Here is a 17332-nt window from a genome sequence, read left to right on the forward strand (position 1 = left end):
CCATGAGTTAGAATTCAACATAGGAGCAGGGAAACCTATCGGATTTAGAACCCATTTGCTCAGAAAGGGAGCATATACACCTAGAGATGGTTCCAACGGGACATAAACAATAAAATCACAATTACGTGTTAGGTTCCCCATAACCACTGCCTGTAATTGATTTCCAAGTTTTTGTTTTTCCTTTTGTTTTCATCAGATGGGTAAGGGTAATGTGCCTGTCACATCATAACAAGGCTTGAGGGAGGCTTGAAACGGAATTATGTAGCGAGAAGCAGGAAGGAATCTCGGCCCTGGTGCACTCCTGTCTTCCCCATGTCCCCTGAGTACCCTGGGCTTATCCAACCTTTTAGTAATCAAAACATGGGATTGCCGTTCTCTCCTCTAGAGCAGGAGCTGTTCAAGAGCAGAGACCATGTGGAGCTTGTCTTGCTGACTGCAGCTTCTAGTTCATTAGCTGGTACTTTGCACTCACTTGGTAAGTAACGGTGAAATGCATGCATGGATACACGCCTGAGTTAATTCATTACCTCAACTCAGTCTATGCTGACTGACCACCTAACACGTGCAGGTATTCCTCTTGATTCTTAGAACACGGCAATAAGAAAGACAGACAAAAATTCCTGGCCTCACAAAGGTTGTCTGACAGTAGGAAGCAGGAACAGACAGACAATAAAGTAAATAAATAAGGAGACCAGGATGGTTGTTGTGTATCACCTTTAGGTAAGACTAACAGGTAAGGGTGTCAGTCAACAGAGGGCACCCTGATGTGAGATGAAGTAAACCTTATTAGGACTTGGCCTTAACTCAGAGAACTAAAGAACTATCAGACAGCTCTGAACACAGGATGGCATGATCTGACTCATACTTCTAAAGGATCAGGAAAACTCGACTTGGTTTTAGAACCAGGGGCCAAAGTGTCCATCTCGTTCAGTTATAAGCACGAAAAGAGAGATGCCCTTACTTGGGGGCAAGAATAAAAGAAGTAGAAACTTGAGGCTCCGTCTGTGAGCCACATGGAACCATACTCTAGATGGAATGGCTCTGGGGTGTACCTGCCACAGTGCCACCATATCATCTGCCTCTTTGCTCACTTTTGAAGGTGAATGTCAAGGGTGAAGGGTGGTGGACTAGAAGGTGAGCACTGCTCAATCTCAGCCTCAGTCAGGGAATTCCAAAGGCTAGGACTCTTCTTCAGGGTTTCCAGTAGTATGCAGAGACTCACGGAGCAGACTGAGGTTGGCTGGGGTGCAAAGACTTCTGTGCAGTCTGTTCTCGGCAAACAGCCAGGCCCAACCCGGGAAGGAGCTCAGGGTCTGGAGGTGTCATCAGGTCATATGTATCCAAAGGGATCGTTCTCATGGTCCTCTTGTTTCTCCCATCCAGCAAGCAAGGGATCCTTCCTTTTTATTTTCCTGTCCCTTTCACACCTGTCTTTCTCCATCAGTTCGCAACAAGACCTTGAATTCACCCCATAACCCCTGCCTGTAATTGATTTCCCAGTTTTTGTTTTTCCTTTTCTTTTCATCAGATGAGTAAGGGTAATGTGCCTGCCACATCATAACAAGGGTTGAGGGAGGCACATTTCACACATGAGTATGAAAACCCAATCTTCACACTTAGGAACCACAAAAGGATGGAGGGGGAGGGTTTTTTGGTTTTGTTAACTGTCTCTGCTGGTGAGACAGAAACCTCTATTCTGTCTCTCTGGCTTCCCTTAGAACCAGCAAGAATCCAAGTCCCAGTGCTCCTACCTCACACCCCCTGGTAGGCATCTGCTGCTTTTGCCTGCCCAGCTGGACTTTCCTTTGCAAAGCACCACTCTACCTTGAGTCACTGAGGTTCAGGTAGGGCTGAACCCCTCCTACCTTGAGACACAATGACGACACCTGGCGAATCAGAATCACAGTGATCATTCAGGGCACAAGCCAGGCCCATGCAGGTCAGCCCTGGGACATTTGCAGACATTACTAGGAAAGGGGTGCAGTTTGTGCTACTGGGATTGCTACAGTAGTGACGCAAAAGCCTGCAGCTACTGTTGTCAGCTTGGCCACAACCCAAGGAAAGCCCATTAGTGAATACGGCCATTGCAAAAGAAAGCACAGCTAAGGCATGAGGAGGGACAGCATCAAGCCCACCCCATTAGAGCCCCTAGACCCAGCGAAGCCTGAAGCCATTGCTGCCCTAGGCTTTTCAGGTACAGGAGTTGTATTACTTCCCTTTTGCTGCCGTAAAAAATTACCACAATAATGGTAAGGATAGCCTAAAACAACACAAATGTATTCTCTTACAGTTCTGGAGGTCAGAAGTCCAAAATCAAGATGTTGGCAGGGCTGTGTTCCTTCTGAAAGCTCTAGGGCAAAAGCTGTTGCTTTGCCTTTTCCAGCTTCTAGAGGCCACCTACATTCTTCACCTCAGGGCCCTTCCTAACATTGCTCCAACCTCTTGCTTCCATCCTCCTGTCTCCTACTTCTGTAACCAAACCTCCTTCTTTCCTTTATAAGGATCTTTTCAATTATGTTGAGACCACCCAGATATTCCAGGACCATCTCTGCATTTCAGGATCTTTGACTTAATCACATCTACAAAGCCCCTTCTGCCATATAAGCAACATATTCATGGGTTTCAGGTATTAGGATGTGGATATTCATGAGTTCTGGGGATGAGGGTGTGGATATTCGTGGGTTCTGGGGATTAGGATGTGGACATTTTGGGGTGCCTTTATTCAGCTGACCACAGGAGTCCATGTCCTCCTTTTTTTTTTTTTAGAGCCACTTTAGGGTGGGAATCTGTCACTTGCAATAGAGTCCATAATATGTATTCCTAAATCCACACCGTCATGTTACTTCTGAAGAACAGACAAATCCTAGTACTCAGTTCATCCAATCAGAGTTATAATTTCCTTATATCACACTTCAGCGTTTTTAATTTTGGCCAGCAGTACAGAATAGAGGTTAGGAACACAGATGTTGGATTCAGAAAGATTCGGTCTACATCCTGACCTTTCCACTTACGAGTTAAGCCTTTTAAGCTACAATCCTCTTGATCTGTCAAATGGAGATAATGAAAGCACCTGCCTCAGCTGGTGATCGTAAGAATTAAATGAGATAATGAATGCACTGTGCTCACACTAGAAGGTCAATGCTCGATAAATAATGCTCTTTCCACTAAGATTGCAGACATGACTCCTTCCATCTGGTATTACACTGATTTCTTTTATACAATGTGTCTCAATTAATTGCTTCATTTTTATTTAGCTCCTTTGGAAGTGGCTCCAGACTCAGAGAATGTACCTTGTTGGATCTTCACACCAACACCTACATTTTGAAGGTGTTGTTGCCAAGCACTTTCACAGAACAGACAACAGAGACAACTTTTTGCAAGCTGGCCATGACTTCCTTCCTTTATTCTCTCTCTCTTTATTGCTGACATCACTCTACCTCCAGCACAACCCTACCCCATCTGTGAGGTTGGTATTTTTCAGCCACTCTAAGCAAAGACTTTTCTTCATCCCTGTGTAATTTTGTTCTTTCCCCAGTGTATTTAATAACTGTGATTTCTTTTTCATGTTCTTACAGAAAGTGTGGTTTCTCCTCCCCTCTGTCAAATTCCACTTGCCACTTAATGCTCCAGTTTAACTCTGCAGAAATTATTGCGGCCTGGCACTCCCTGGGCATTGCTTTTGTGTGCAGTTGCCACTCTGGATGGAGTCATGGGATGTGTTTAGAACTTGGCAGTCCTACCTCAACAACATAACAGGAAACAAGAGGCAGCGGCTGCATGGAATGGTTCAAGTTTGGTGGCTGGCAAGGAGCAGTCATCTGTGACATGTAACAAGACATGCTGTGTGGTTCACGGAGGTTGATGTTTCAGCGGATTTTTATATCCCAGATGCAGGCTAACTGGAGGAAACAGAATAGGAACTTCCTAGTGACAGATAAATTGATGCCAAGCTTTTACCTGGATATCTGCACACCTGCCCATCCCAGCATAAAACCCACCCACTCCTCCCTCTCCTCCCAGTGAGGAATTTATTTAACAGTTATCTCTACACATTTAAAGCTAATTTAAAAAAATTGTTCATACAATTGATTAAAATATACACGTGGAAGACATTTTTATTTTCACTCACCCAGCTAGCATATACCCCATATTGCTTAAGTAGAGAGCAGGTATCATGTCATCCCAGGGAAGGCATCAGACCTCTTCACAGCTTCACGATGACCTAAACCACTGCAATAACTCCTTCCTGCTTTTCCATCAGTTGGCCTAGAAGTGGGCACGCAACCAAACTCTGTCCACTGAGACACGGGGAGAAGCCTGCTGGGAAGCTTCCTCATGATAAGGAAACAATAGTGCTTCAGAAAGAAAATCTGTTTGTTTCCCTGCCTTTCTGTTTGGGATGCAGGACTCGATGCTTGAAGCTGTGACAACCATTTATCCCCAAGAATAAAGCCCAAAAAATAACCTTAGAGGTGGTGAATTCCCCTCCTACCTCCCTGTACTGTGAAACCAACTTCTACCTTTATTATTTAACCTGCTATTACTTGGGTATTTTGTTACTGGCAGTTGCATGCATTCTAAATGATACACTACCTCTTTGTTTTCTAAAGAGACTATTAAACAAAATGTAACCCTCTCCGTGCCTGCCTTAAAAACTGTGTGTATAAACATGGTGGCAACATCAGGCTTCTTACTGAAGAACTTCAATGAAGTCAAGTGTTAAGAAGTCCCCAAATGGTAGTTACAATCTTTGGATGTTCAGTTCTCCCATTAAGTTGATTGAGCAAGCCCTTTACCTCCCCTCAGCAGTCTATTAAGTGCATTGCTGGGTTCTCATCACCCAAAAATTGCAGAATGTGATGGTTCTCACTGCCCAAATATTGTAGTACTTGTCTATCTCAGTCCATTTTCCCCATCTGGGCCACATAGCAAGATGTCTTGACCATAGCTTGCTACGTAGAAATGTACAGAAGGCAAGAAAAAAAATCCTAGAATTCCCAGCTGTGTAGTATGAGAAACCCCCAGCATGGAGCTGATTTCAAGAGGGTGTAAGAGGAATAGAATCAGGAACCACAACACCTATGGACATTGGTAATTAAATACGGCAGCTTGATGATATAGATTCCAGTTTAGACTTTACCTAACAGGTGATGTTTTTACCGTGGCCTTGCATCTGATAAAGAAATTAGAAATCTGAACATAACGTTGTCAAGGGACAAATTAAAAATATTACATTGAGTCATTGGTTAGTCTTCAGTAGACCTAAGGCCTAAACATTTTACAGCTTCCCTAGCTACAAAAGGCAAATGTACAGAAAGCGTGACATACTTGATGATACCTAAGACTGAAAGAGCTAAAATTCTTAAATTAACGTCAGCTCACCAGCAAGGAAGTCTTATGAAAGTACAGGTAAAAATCAGATGTTCCATACAAAGGAAATTTCTGGAAACATGGCCATAGGCTCCCCAGTGCAAGTGCAGGTCAATCACCAAGAAACTGGTAGTCTATGTGTCAAAAGTTCTCATGAAGTGGAATTCATTCCTCTGATGGTTTTACTAGCCCCAGCAGCTGAGCCCTCAATCTTAGAGGTTCTGAAAGCTGACTTTTCCAGCACAACAAGATCTACTCCTTTTCTTAGCTGTGGCATCACATTACTCGACCTCATGAGACTTGTTATAAAACTTCAATATCAATTTTATTAACATAAAATGATAAATGACTGGCATAGAAACTTTTAGAAGTTCTCCCAATTAGTTGACTCTCTTCCCAGACCCTGACTTATAAGGAGGCCCAAACCTATTTTACCTGAAAGCCTAGTGGAATTATAAGGCATTGGACTTGTAGGAGCATCACACAAGATAACCTAATGCAGCAAACACACTCTGAAGATGGCTTCACCAAGGGGCCAAAGCCAACTAACCTTACTGCCTTCAACCAGCTCCAGGAAGGATGCCCTTGCCAATGGGTCTGGAATCCTCCAAGTTGGCTGGCAATGCCCCTTTCTCCTGGACTGAGTCTGTGTGGATATTGCCAAAAATTGACTCCAAGATTCTCCTTTCACTTTGCTTTCATGAACAGATTAAAATTCCTTGACCAACACGTTTTTCATTAGATATGCTTATTCATTTGACCTCAGATTGCTGAGGTGATTTGCAGCCTGGGAGCTATCCCTTCTCTTACAGTTGTTAAGATCCATTATATGTTAATTTTAAAACTTAAATCTCAGAGTATAATCCTACTATCACCTGACTCTTGGTGAACATCACACAAGAGCCACCAAGTAGTTTCTATAAACTCTGTATTGGACCATGAGTCCCACATTAAATCAGCAACATATGGGCAGCACGGTTCCATTCCTACCTGTTCATTTCAATCATTCATTCCTTCCTTCCTTCATTTGTTTTTTCAATAGATATTCATTGGTCAGCTCCTATATGCAGGCATTGTTCTAAGTACTAGACATACAGCAGGAAACGAACCAAACAAACAAACAAAACCTGTCCTAATGGAGCTCACATTCTCTCTGGAGGAGATAGATAGTACACAAATACTTGTCATATGTCAGATGGCAAGGAATGATATGAGGAAAGGCAGGGAAGGTAAACAGATTTCTAGGAATAAGTAAGGCATGGAGCATGCAATTATTAAAATATGGCACTGGAAGTCCTCTTTAAGAAGTGGTACGGAGGTGTGCAAGTCATGAGATTATCTAAGGAAAGAACACTCCAGGAAAAGGCAGCAGTAAGCGCGGCTGGAGCAGGGTGGACCTGGGGAGAGAAGCAGGAGTTGAGGTCAGGGAGTGCATGGTAAGCTGAATCAAAATGGCCTATGCCTGTGCCTATACAATACCTGATACATGGATGAAAGAAAGTAAAAACATACCATTGATGGAATGTTCTCATCCCTCTAGTTCATGTAAACAGATAGAAAGACAAGGCATGGTTTAGCAGAAGATATTACCAATACTATATACCTAACAACTTGTATTCAGAATATATTAAAAGCTCTAGAAATTCAAAAAGAAAAGGGCAGGCAGCCTAATAAAGAAATGGCAAGAGACTTGAACAAACACTTTGTAAAAAAGCATATCCAAACAGCCCCCAAAATCCTAAAAGGTGCTCAATCTCAACGTCATCAAGGAAATGCAAATTACAACTACAATAAGATGTCAATTCACACTGACCAGGATGACTGAAATTAACAATCTTGACAATACCAAGAATGGAGGCTACTTAGAAAGAGAAAAGCCACACCAAACACGGGAAGCTAGGCTATAGTATTCTCCCATTGAACATATTTCCTGTTACACGAGACAATAAGACCCTCCATAATCACATCTCAACACAGACAAAATTAAGAACACTGTTCAAGCTACAAAAGCAACCAAACACCCTGTATCTCAGCTATTATGGGTTAAATCCTATCCCTTCAAGAAATAAGTTGATGTCTTAATCACCAGTGCCTGTTCATGTGCCCTTATTTGAAAATAGGGTGTTTTTGCAGAAGCGATCAAGTTAACAAGAGGTCATTAGTGTGGGCCCTAATCCAGTAGGGCTATTGTCCTTATAAGAAACTGACTAGAGACACAGACACAGAGAGCACATCATAGGACAATAGGGGAAGAGATTGGAGCGATACATCTACAAGCCAGGGAGAGCCAAGGATTGCCAGCCACCACTAGAAGCCAGGAGAAGGGCATGTAATAAATTCTCCTTCAGTGCTTCCAAAATGGAATTAGCCCTGCCAACACCTTAATTTCTGACTTTTAGTCAGCAGAACTATGAGAAAATAAACTAAATTTCTGTTGTTTTAAGCCACCCAGTTTGCAGTACTTTGCTACAGCAGCCACAGGAAATTAATATGTTGGCTTATGTGAGTCAATGCTACTTCTCTTCAAATTCCAGTTTAGCCTCATTCCATTCTTCCTGCTTTCTGGATAAAAATGATTAAGCCATCCAGCCACAGAATTAACCTGGCTTCCTGACAGTATCCAAGTAAGAGCAAAGCCCAGTTTCCTTGAACCCTCCAAAAACCATCTAACAGAAGCCCAAATCTCCTAATTCTTCTCAACACCCTTTTCTTGAAATGTCTCACCATCCCCTTCGTGTGTGCTCTCCCTTGTTGAAATGAATTAATGAACCTAAATTTGTTCATTTTCCACTATAAGTGTATTCCTAGTGGTCTTCCACTATGGAGCATTGACAATATGAATTGGCATAACTACTTCAAAAACTATTTGGCAATATCTACCCACATTGAAAATGTGCATGGCCAGTGAATCAAAAATTCTACTCCTAGACATAAGCCCAAAAAAATCCATGCCTGTGTCCCAATAAACATGTATAAAAATGTTCTTTTTCTTTAAATTTTTTATTTCCATAGGTTTTTGTGGAACAGGTGATATTTGGTTACATGAGTAAGTTCTTTAGTGGTGATTTGTGAGATTTTGGTGCACCCATCACGTGAGGAGTATACACTGAACCCACTTTTTAGTCTTTTATCCCTCACCCACTGCCCACCCTTTCCCTCTGGGTCCCCAAAGTCCATTGTATCAACCTTATGCCTCTGCATCCTCATAGATTAGCCTCCACTTGTAAGTGAGAACATACAATGTTTGGTTTTCCATTTCTGAGTTAACTCCACTTGGAATAATAGTCTCCAATCCCATCCAGGTGCTGCAAATGCCATTAATTCATTCCTTTTTATGGACAAGTAATATTCCATTATATAAACATATAATGTGATATATATATATATATCACATTATATGTATACCACATATATCTATATACCATATATGGTATATATATATATACACCATACATATATACCATATATATATATACACACCACAGTTTCTTTATACACTCGTTGATATTTGGGCTAGATCCACATTTCTGCAATCATGAATTGTGCTGCTATAAATGTGTGTGCAAGTATCTTTTTCTTATAATGACTTGTTTTCCTCTGGGTAGATATCCAGTAGTGGGATTGCTGGATCAAATGGTAGCCCTACTTTTAGTTTTTTAAGGAATCTCCACACTGTTTTCCATAGTGGTTGTACTACTTTACATTCCTACCAGCAGTGTAGAAGTGTTCCCTTTTCACTGCATCCACACCATCTATTATTTTTTGATTTTTTGATAATGGGCCATTCTTGCGGGAATAAGGTGGTATCACATTGTGGTTTTTAACCTGCATGTCCCTGATCATTAGTGATGTTGAGCATTTTTTCATGTTTGTTGGTCATTTGTATATCTTCTTTTAAGAGTTGTCTATTCAGGTCATTAGCTCACTTTTTGATGGGATTGTTTAGCAAGAAACAAAAATGTTCATAGTGGCATATTCAAGTAGAAAAAAAGCCCTTTAAACAACCCAAGTGTCCATCAATAATAGAATGAATGAGCAAATTGTGGTGTATCATTAAATAGAATTCTACACAGTAATAAAAAGGAATGAATTACTGCTATAATGAATTACATAAATAAGTTTCAAAAAATGATATTACCTTTCTAAAAAGCTTGACATTAAAGAATATATACTGTATGGGTCTATTTATATTAAGTCCAAAAACAAGCAAAATTGATGAATGAAGTAGAAGTCAAAATTGTAGTGAACTGGGGGAAACAAAAGTCAGGGCTACTGGAAAGCTAGTAACGGTTTATTTCTTGATCTGAGTGGTCATTACATGGGTGCATTTAATATGTGATAATTTATTCAGCTGTACACTTAGAAATTATGCAATTGTCAAGATATACATTAACTTCAATTTATAAGGTTAGTTTTAAAATTACTTATCCTTGGTTATTATTTATAATGAGATAAACTGAATTATTTTATAATGCACTCACTTAAAAGAATTTATTGAGCACCTACTATGTACGAGGCACCATAAAATAAAAAATAAAACAGCTAATGTGCAGTATATCATATTTTGCATTTAATTCCATAACCGTATGAGAAAGGTATTATTTTTATTATGCCCATTTTTCAGAGAAGGAAACTGGAGAAAAAAACAGATTAAGGACTTGCCTGAGGTCACACAATAGGAGGCAGGTTTATAACCAGACTCCCTTCATAGAGCTTTCCTGTACAGTCAAATGGAAGGGAGCACATAAAGATAAACGCACAGCAGATGAAGCAGAGAAGGAAAAGAGGACAAGAAGGAAATGACAGAAATTCTCAGAGGCAGCCTCAGCATCCTGTGAGTTAATGTATATCGCATGTGAAGGAAAATATTAAAATGATATATTTGATTTCCCAAAAAGATATGCTGAAACACACTGCAGTGATAACTAATAAATTGAAATATGTTTCATAAAATGTTGATGTGGTTATATGTCATATATTCTCATTTCAAAATTTATGGCTAAATGATTTGACAGTTTAAAACTGCATGGATAGATCACAATTCTGTTAAATTTGCAAAAAAGTATCTATTTAAAAAATTAATTTTCTTTGGATAATCTTTTCCTTTCTGGCTTTGGTGGGGTGGGGTGTGGAGGGTAATCACCTTCCAGGATTTTGTTTTAGCCACAGGACTTGTCCACTTAGAGATCTCCCCTGTCTATACTTCTCTTCCATCTCCCTTACACATGTATTGGAGTCCAGGAGGCCTTGATTCACATTACAGCCCCACTCCAGCTAGGTGGCAAGCTAGGCAGGAAATTAGGGGGAAAAATCACCATGGAACTATACTTCAGTGGTCAAGGGCTGAAGCTCAGGAGACCATGAGTCTGGTTATAAACCTCTGCTCTGCCACCGATTGTGTGACCTCAGGCGAGTCCTTAATCTGTTCTGTCCCCAGTTTCCTTCTCTGAAAAATGGGCATAATGAAAATAACACATTTCTCATAGGGTTATGGAGTTAAATGTAGAAAAAAAATTAAACGTGTAGCACAGTGCTCAGCACATTGTAGGGTCTTTCTCTTTCCCATTCCCATGCTACCCTCTGCTGTCTGAGATTTTACTCCCTTATCTCATTTCTAAGCCTCTATTCATGGCATCTAGAGGCAAGCAAATTCTTCTGCCCAACATTGCAATGGAAACATCACCCCTGTTAGGTAGGCATCATTCAGTTGCAGATAACAGAATCCTGAGTCAAAATGGTTAAGGCAGAAAGGATATTTAGTGACTCTTGTTACTGTTAAGCCCAAAAGGACTCAACAATGTCATCAGTATAATATCTCTCAGTTTCTGCGTGCTTCTGTCTCTCTTTAACTATGTGTGTGCCTATCAGCCTCATTTCTTTGACATACTCGCCATGTTATGTCAAGGATGGCCATTACCAACTCTATGCGTACCAGTGTACCAATACTGAAGAAAAGACAATGACTCTTTTCTAATAGTTTCCAACAAGACTTTCAGGAGTGAATCCCATTGAACCACTTGGGTCACATGCCTATGTCTGAACTTATCACCATGACAAAGAGGATGGATTGGTCCTTAGAGCTGAGGTGGTGGATTCAACCCTACCCATAATATGCATAAAGATTACAGCAGAAGTGGTCCCCACAAAGGAAACTAAAATTACTACACCGCCTCCATCAGGTAACTTTCCTAAGAAACAACACCATTCTCCAGTTCATTCCCCAAAGCCATTCCTGTGATGGAAAGGTTTCACGGAAGAATTCACACTGATCAAGTGGAATCACAGAGTTCAGGATGACAGAACTGGGAGGTCATTATGCACAACCCCTCATTTCACAGATGAGAAAACTGAGCCTCAGAGAAGGGATGGGGCTCACTTGAGACCATCTAGTTGATTAGTGACAGAGGAGGGAGAAAAACAAAGTGTGGAGTACCTGGTCCAGGGCGTTGTTGTCTCAGTTTTAATTTTTCCCATGTTCAAGTGTATGTGGCTAATACTTGCCTGTGTCACCTCTTTTAGAAGAGCATTCCTTTTTCTTCTGTTTTTGAGGCAGCATCTCATTTGGTTGCCCAGGCTGGAGTCAAGGGGCGTGATCATGGTTCACTGCAGCCTTGACCTCCCAGGCACAAGCAATCCTCCCAGCTCAGCTTCCTGAGTAGCTGCTACTACAGGCATGTGCCGCCATATCTGGCTAATTATTTTATTTTTTATTTTGTAAAGATGAAGTCTCCCTTATGTTGCCCAAGTTAGTCTTGAACTCCTGGGCTCAAGTGATCCTCCTGCCTCAGTCTCCCAAAGCTTTGGGATTACAGGCATGAGCCACTGCTCTTGATCTAGAAGACTATATCTTAATACAAACAAAAACTACGGGTTATGCTCAACAGCCACATACAGTTGAATATTCCTTGCATAGCTGCCACCAGGGATGAAGAACATCCCCTGGAATCCTAATACATACACCCTACTGCCCCAGGTAAAGGACTCACTGTATCCCCCAAGGATTAGGACAAGGGAGAAAGGAGACTTCAGTGAAGTCAGTCAGTTACTATTATTTCCTAAAAGAGGAGAAAAATGATCTGCCTTTGGGAACATCATGAGGATGCCAATGGTGGCAGTCCAGGGGAATCTCTGAACTTCTCATTCTCTGCCCTATCTGACCAATGGCATCATGAAGGTCCCTGAAATAGAAAGGGATGTCAATTTCATATTCCGCTAGGCTTAGGATGGGATGGACTTTAGGAAACCTGAAGTTAGAGTTCATTCACATTTAACTTACATGATTTCCACAGTGTATACTTAACAGAGAGAGAGAGAGAGAGAGAAAGAAAAAAAAATAAGCAGCGTGGATGATTCTGCAGTTTTTCACTAAATGAAGGCCTGTTCCCGACTGGCTGTGAGAGGAGAGGTATAAATCTGCAAGCAACACCTTCATTGGGAGACCAACCCAAGACAACACAAGTGAATTTAATGCTGGGAGGAAAACTGCCTGGGTTAGACACAGCAAGAAATATGATGGCTAGTCTCCAAAGGAATTTGCAGGTAATTCTGCACACATAAGCTATTGGGCTGGTGCAAAAGTAATTGCTGTTTTGCCTATACTTTTAGTGGCAAAAAGTGCAACTGCTTTTGCACCAACCTAATATTCACCCTAAGTGCTAACTTTGGAAGCTCCAAGTAAGATGTTCAAAATAAGGAGCACAGACAAAATGTCATAAGCAGCACTATTAGCTGACACTAACCATAGCTAACACTTTCATAGCATTGTTCTAAGCAGTTTTCACACTATTAACTTATTTAATCTTCAAAACAACCCTAAGAAGTCAGATGGCAGATGTTTTCATGAGCCTCAGTTTTTAGATGTTCAATGTCACACAGTTAACAAGTGGTAGAAACTGCAGTATTCAGATATAAATGTGTGCTTTTTTCCCCTTACTTCAAGTTACATTTCCCCTGCCAAGCTCAGAAAAGACACCATGTCTTTGTGTGTTGTTGCCTCAGGTGTGTTTCTGTGACCCAGAGCTGAAAGCAAACTTGCCAGGCAGAGGAAATAAAGTCCTTCCTAGCTCTTTGTTTCTCAAAAGCCTTGCCTCTCTGAAGGATGTTATGGTGGATTATATTGGACAGGGAGAAGAAGTGAATGCTTTTTGGATTTTTACAAGCAATTTAAACTAACGTGATGCTATGGACTGAATGGTTTTGTATGCCCCAAATTCACGTATTGAAATCCTAACCTACAACATGATGGTATTAGAATGTGGGGCCTCGGAGGTAATTAGGTCAGGAAATGGAATCCTTATGAATGGAATTTGTGCCCTTATTAAAAGACATGAGAGAGCTTGCTTTTCCCCTCCCTGCTCCCCACCATGTGAGAACATGAAAAGACGAGAAGACCGCAATCTGCAAACCAGACAGAAGGTCCTCACCAGATACCTAATCCGCCAAGATCTTGATCTTACACTTCCCAGCGTAAACCAAAAATAAAACTCCCAGGCCCCCATTCCACCCCCAACAACCGTATGAATGAACCCTCTCCTCAGCCAGGGCTTCCTAAAATTTAACCTGAAAGACATTCAGGCCATGATGGGAAGTGGGGGTTGGACATGCCTCATTATACTCCAACAGCATTAACATCAATACAAATCTAAAGCCTGATAAGAAATATTTGCACTCTATCCTCTCTGAAGCCTGCTACTTGGAGGCTTCCTCTGCATGATAAAACCTAAGTCTCCACAACCCCTTCTCGAAATCCAGACATTCCTCCCACCTTGAGTTGTCCTGCCCTTCCAGATTGAACCAGTGTAAATCTTACATGTATTGACTGATGTATTATGTCTCTCTAAAAGGTATAAAAGCAAGCTGTACACTAGCCGCCTTGGGCACATGTTTCAGGACCTCCTGAGGCTGTGTCACAGGCATGTCCTTAACCTTGGCAAAATAAACTTTCTAAATTGACTGAGTCTTGTCTCAGAAATTTGGGGTGCATGCCAGACTCCAGAACTATTACAGATAACTGTCTGTTCTTTAAGCCACCCTCTCTATGGTGTTCTGTTACAGCAGCCTGAATTACTAAGACAGAGAAGGGAGATATTTATCCAACAAGGCAACAAGGATGAAGTCCTCTGGGGTCCCCACAAACAAAGGCTGGTCTATGCCTGGTTGTCAGTGGCTGGGGTGGGAGTTAAACAGTTAGTGATTTATCCCTGAGAGCCACAGTACCACACTCAAACTTGGCAAAGAATCCTCCAGGTTTGGCCTTCATGGGAACAGCAAGGTTGGGACAATAAGCCTGTAATTGGTAACCTGTCCAGGCCAGAGCCAAGTCAAGCCTTCCCTGAAAATGCCGTGCTGCAAAGACATCATGAGCTTTTGCCTGACACTGTGGGATTGGACTGGTAGTGGAAGAAGCCCAGGTAAAGACAGATATTGAATTTTCTGCTATTTCATATTAAACTTGATTTAAAGAAGGAAAAGAATGTGGCATTTCTTGCCCTGTGGTCTCACAGAATAAAATGCAACCCTGCTACATAGATAAGAGCAAATTCCTGAGAGGGATGAGGAGAGTTGACCTTGGTAAGGAAGCAGGGGAGAGAAGGTCCTGGGGAGGTGAAAGAGGTGATGAAACAAATTAGGCCTCAACGCAGATAACATTCCTGAACAAGGCAAGATAAAGGAACAAAGGGATATCCTTGGCTGACTACAGATAGGAGAACAAAGATGAGACCACTGTGGATGGCCTCCAGAGAGGGTGATGGGCAGTGGGGGCTGAAGGGGGCTGCATGATGTCGGGAGGGAGGAGGAAACTTGGAGGAAAAGAGCCTAAGTCTGTATAATCAGCTGAATAATGAGTGTGCTGTTTTAAACCAGCCTGCTTGGTGAGGCTTTTCCCCTTAACACTGGTACACTGATAGAAAAGACAAGACTGAATTAAAATGAGAAGTATGGATTCCTGAACCCATTCAACACCATGGTGGCCTCATCACTCTGAGAATGACTCTAGGGGGCAAGATCATGTGTGACATATACTTGGTATCATAATGTGCATGGCACGTGCCGAGGTGGAGGGTGAGTGAGGCAGAACTGCCTGGCAGGGAAGCCACTGGGCTCAGTCGAAATGCTAGAAGCACAGACCCTGGACCCAGTGGACACAGCACATCCCGCTGTGGTTTCATCAGAGTTCCTCAGAGGGGGCCAGTTTGGAGATCAGAAAAGAATGCGGAGACTCCACACTGAGTCTAGTCCTAAAATTAACTGCAGGAGAAACAGGCAAACCACAGGGGATGGAAGAGAGAAGGTAAGAGAGAGCAGAACATTCATGAAATTGGTGGAGAAGCAGACAGGAAGGGAGCTGGCCCTCAGAGACCCCCCCTAGTGCCCAGAGCTGGTACAGGATCCACTGTAAACTGGATGTGGTGGATAATATCACTCAATGCTAACGTTTCCCACCTGTGTATTGTTGGAGACAGAGGGTGGTGCTGGTGGTGGTAGGGGTAGTGAGCGGCGCCAATAAGCGTGGGCTCAGAATCCGTGTTCTTGAATTCAAATCCCCGCTCTATCACCCACAACCTGCCTGTGAAATACTAGATAAGTCAGTTAACTCCTACCTACCTCGTTTATCTCATCTGTGAATGAAACGAATACTGCCTACTTCATAAAGTTACTATAAACACTGATTAATTCAGGTAATGCTCTTCATATACAGGATAACGATACGTCCCATTTTATCTAGGACAGTTTGGTTTATGCTTGTTACATGGTATAATTATTAGTGGAGCTTTCTCCTTTTACTCTCAAAAGTGTCTTGATTTGGCCTCTGCTGCTGGCCAAAATGGAGTTAGCATGAAATAGAATTAGCATTTCCTTCCTGAAACAACTTTTTTTAAAGAAACAATATATATATAATGATTCTCAAGCTATTGGACATCAGAAAAGATAAGACAGTGGTCCCTGAAAGATGCGAAACAAAAAGAGGTGATTCTACTAACTGCCCCATCTTACCATGTAGAGAAAGCAGATGTCTAAGTCATGGTGTAAAGAACAGAAAGAAGAGAGAAGGAGGCCGGGCATGGCGGCTCACACCTGTAATCCTAGTACTTTGGGAGGCTAAGGCAGGTGGATCACCTGAGGTCAGGAGTTCAAGACCAGCCTGGCCAACATGGTGAAACATTGTCTCTACTAAAATTACAAAAATCAGTCGGGCGTGGTGGTGGGTGCCTGTAATCCCAGCTACTTGGGAGGCTGAGGCAGGAGAATCTCTTGAACCTGGGAAGCGGAGGTTGCCGTGAGCCAAGATTGCGCCTTGCACTTCAGCCTGAGCAACAAGAGTGAAACTCTGTCTCAAAAAGAAAAAAAAAAAAGATGAGAGAAGGATTTGGAAGTCTAGGAACACCAAGGGCCAAGGTAGCTAAAATTTTCAAGGCTGAGTTCCAGAGAAAAGGAAGCACAGAAAGAGAACTCAGGAGACCTTTAGAGGGTCCAGCTTCAGTACTGACCAATGTGTGCCTGTGAAGAAACTTACCCAAGCACAAGGAAAGAGCCACCTCAAAGGATCAGATGAATACCATCCTCTAACAGTGGATTTTCCCAACGGTTAGAATGAAAACTTCTCAATTGATGGGGCATTGATGAGAGTATTAAAGAGAGTCTTGCTTCAGTAATAAGGAAGAATTAACCCTAGATTAAATGCTGCTTTGGTCCCACCTAACAAAATATAAAAGCAAGACCCACATGGATTAAACTGTTTTCTAGTAATTTAACTCTGTTCCAGAAAAGCTGTCAAGAATACTTATAGGAATACCAAAAACAACCAACCTAGAATTGTTTAATGATTTTTAAATGTCTTTTTAAAACAAAGGCAAAATTAAGATGTTTACAAAACACAAAGTCTGAAAGAATTATCACCAACAAAACTGTAATACAAAAAATATTAAGATTCTTAGAGCAGAAGAAAAATTATTCCAGATAC

The 17332-nt window shown here is 41.7% G+C and overlaps 1 pseudogene; it reads right to left on the reverse strand.

The window, feature by feature from the left end:
- Nucleotides 1-1522: 1522 nt before the first annotated feature.
- On the reverse strand, nucleotides 1523-1635 carry LOC116472111 (small nucleolar RNA U13; annotated as a pseudogene).
- Between the last annotated feature and the right edge of the window lie 15697 nt (nucleotides 1636-17332).

This window comes from Hylobates moloch, unplaced genomic scaffold (assembly GCF_009828535.3).
Source record: "Hylobates moloch isolate HMO894 unplaced genomic scaffold, HMol_V3 SCAFFOLD_6, whole genome shotgun sequence".
In the NCBI taxonomy this organism is placed as follows: Eukaryota; Metazoa; Chordata; class Mammalia; order Primates; family Hylobatidae; genus Hylobates; species Hylobates moloch.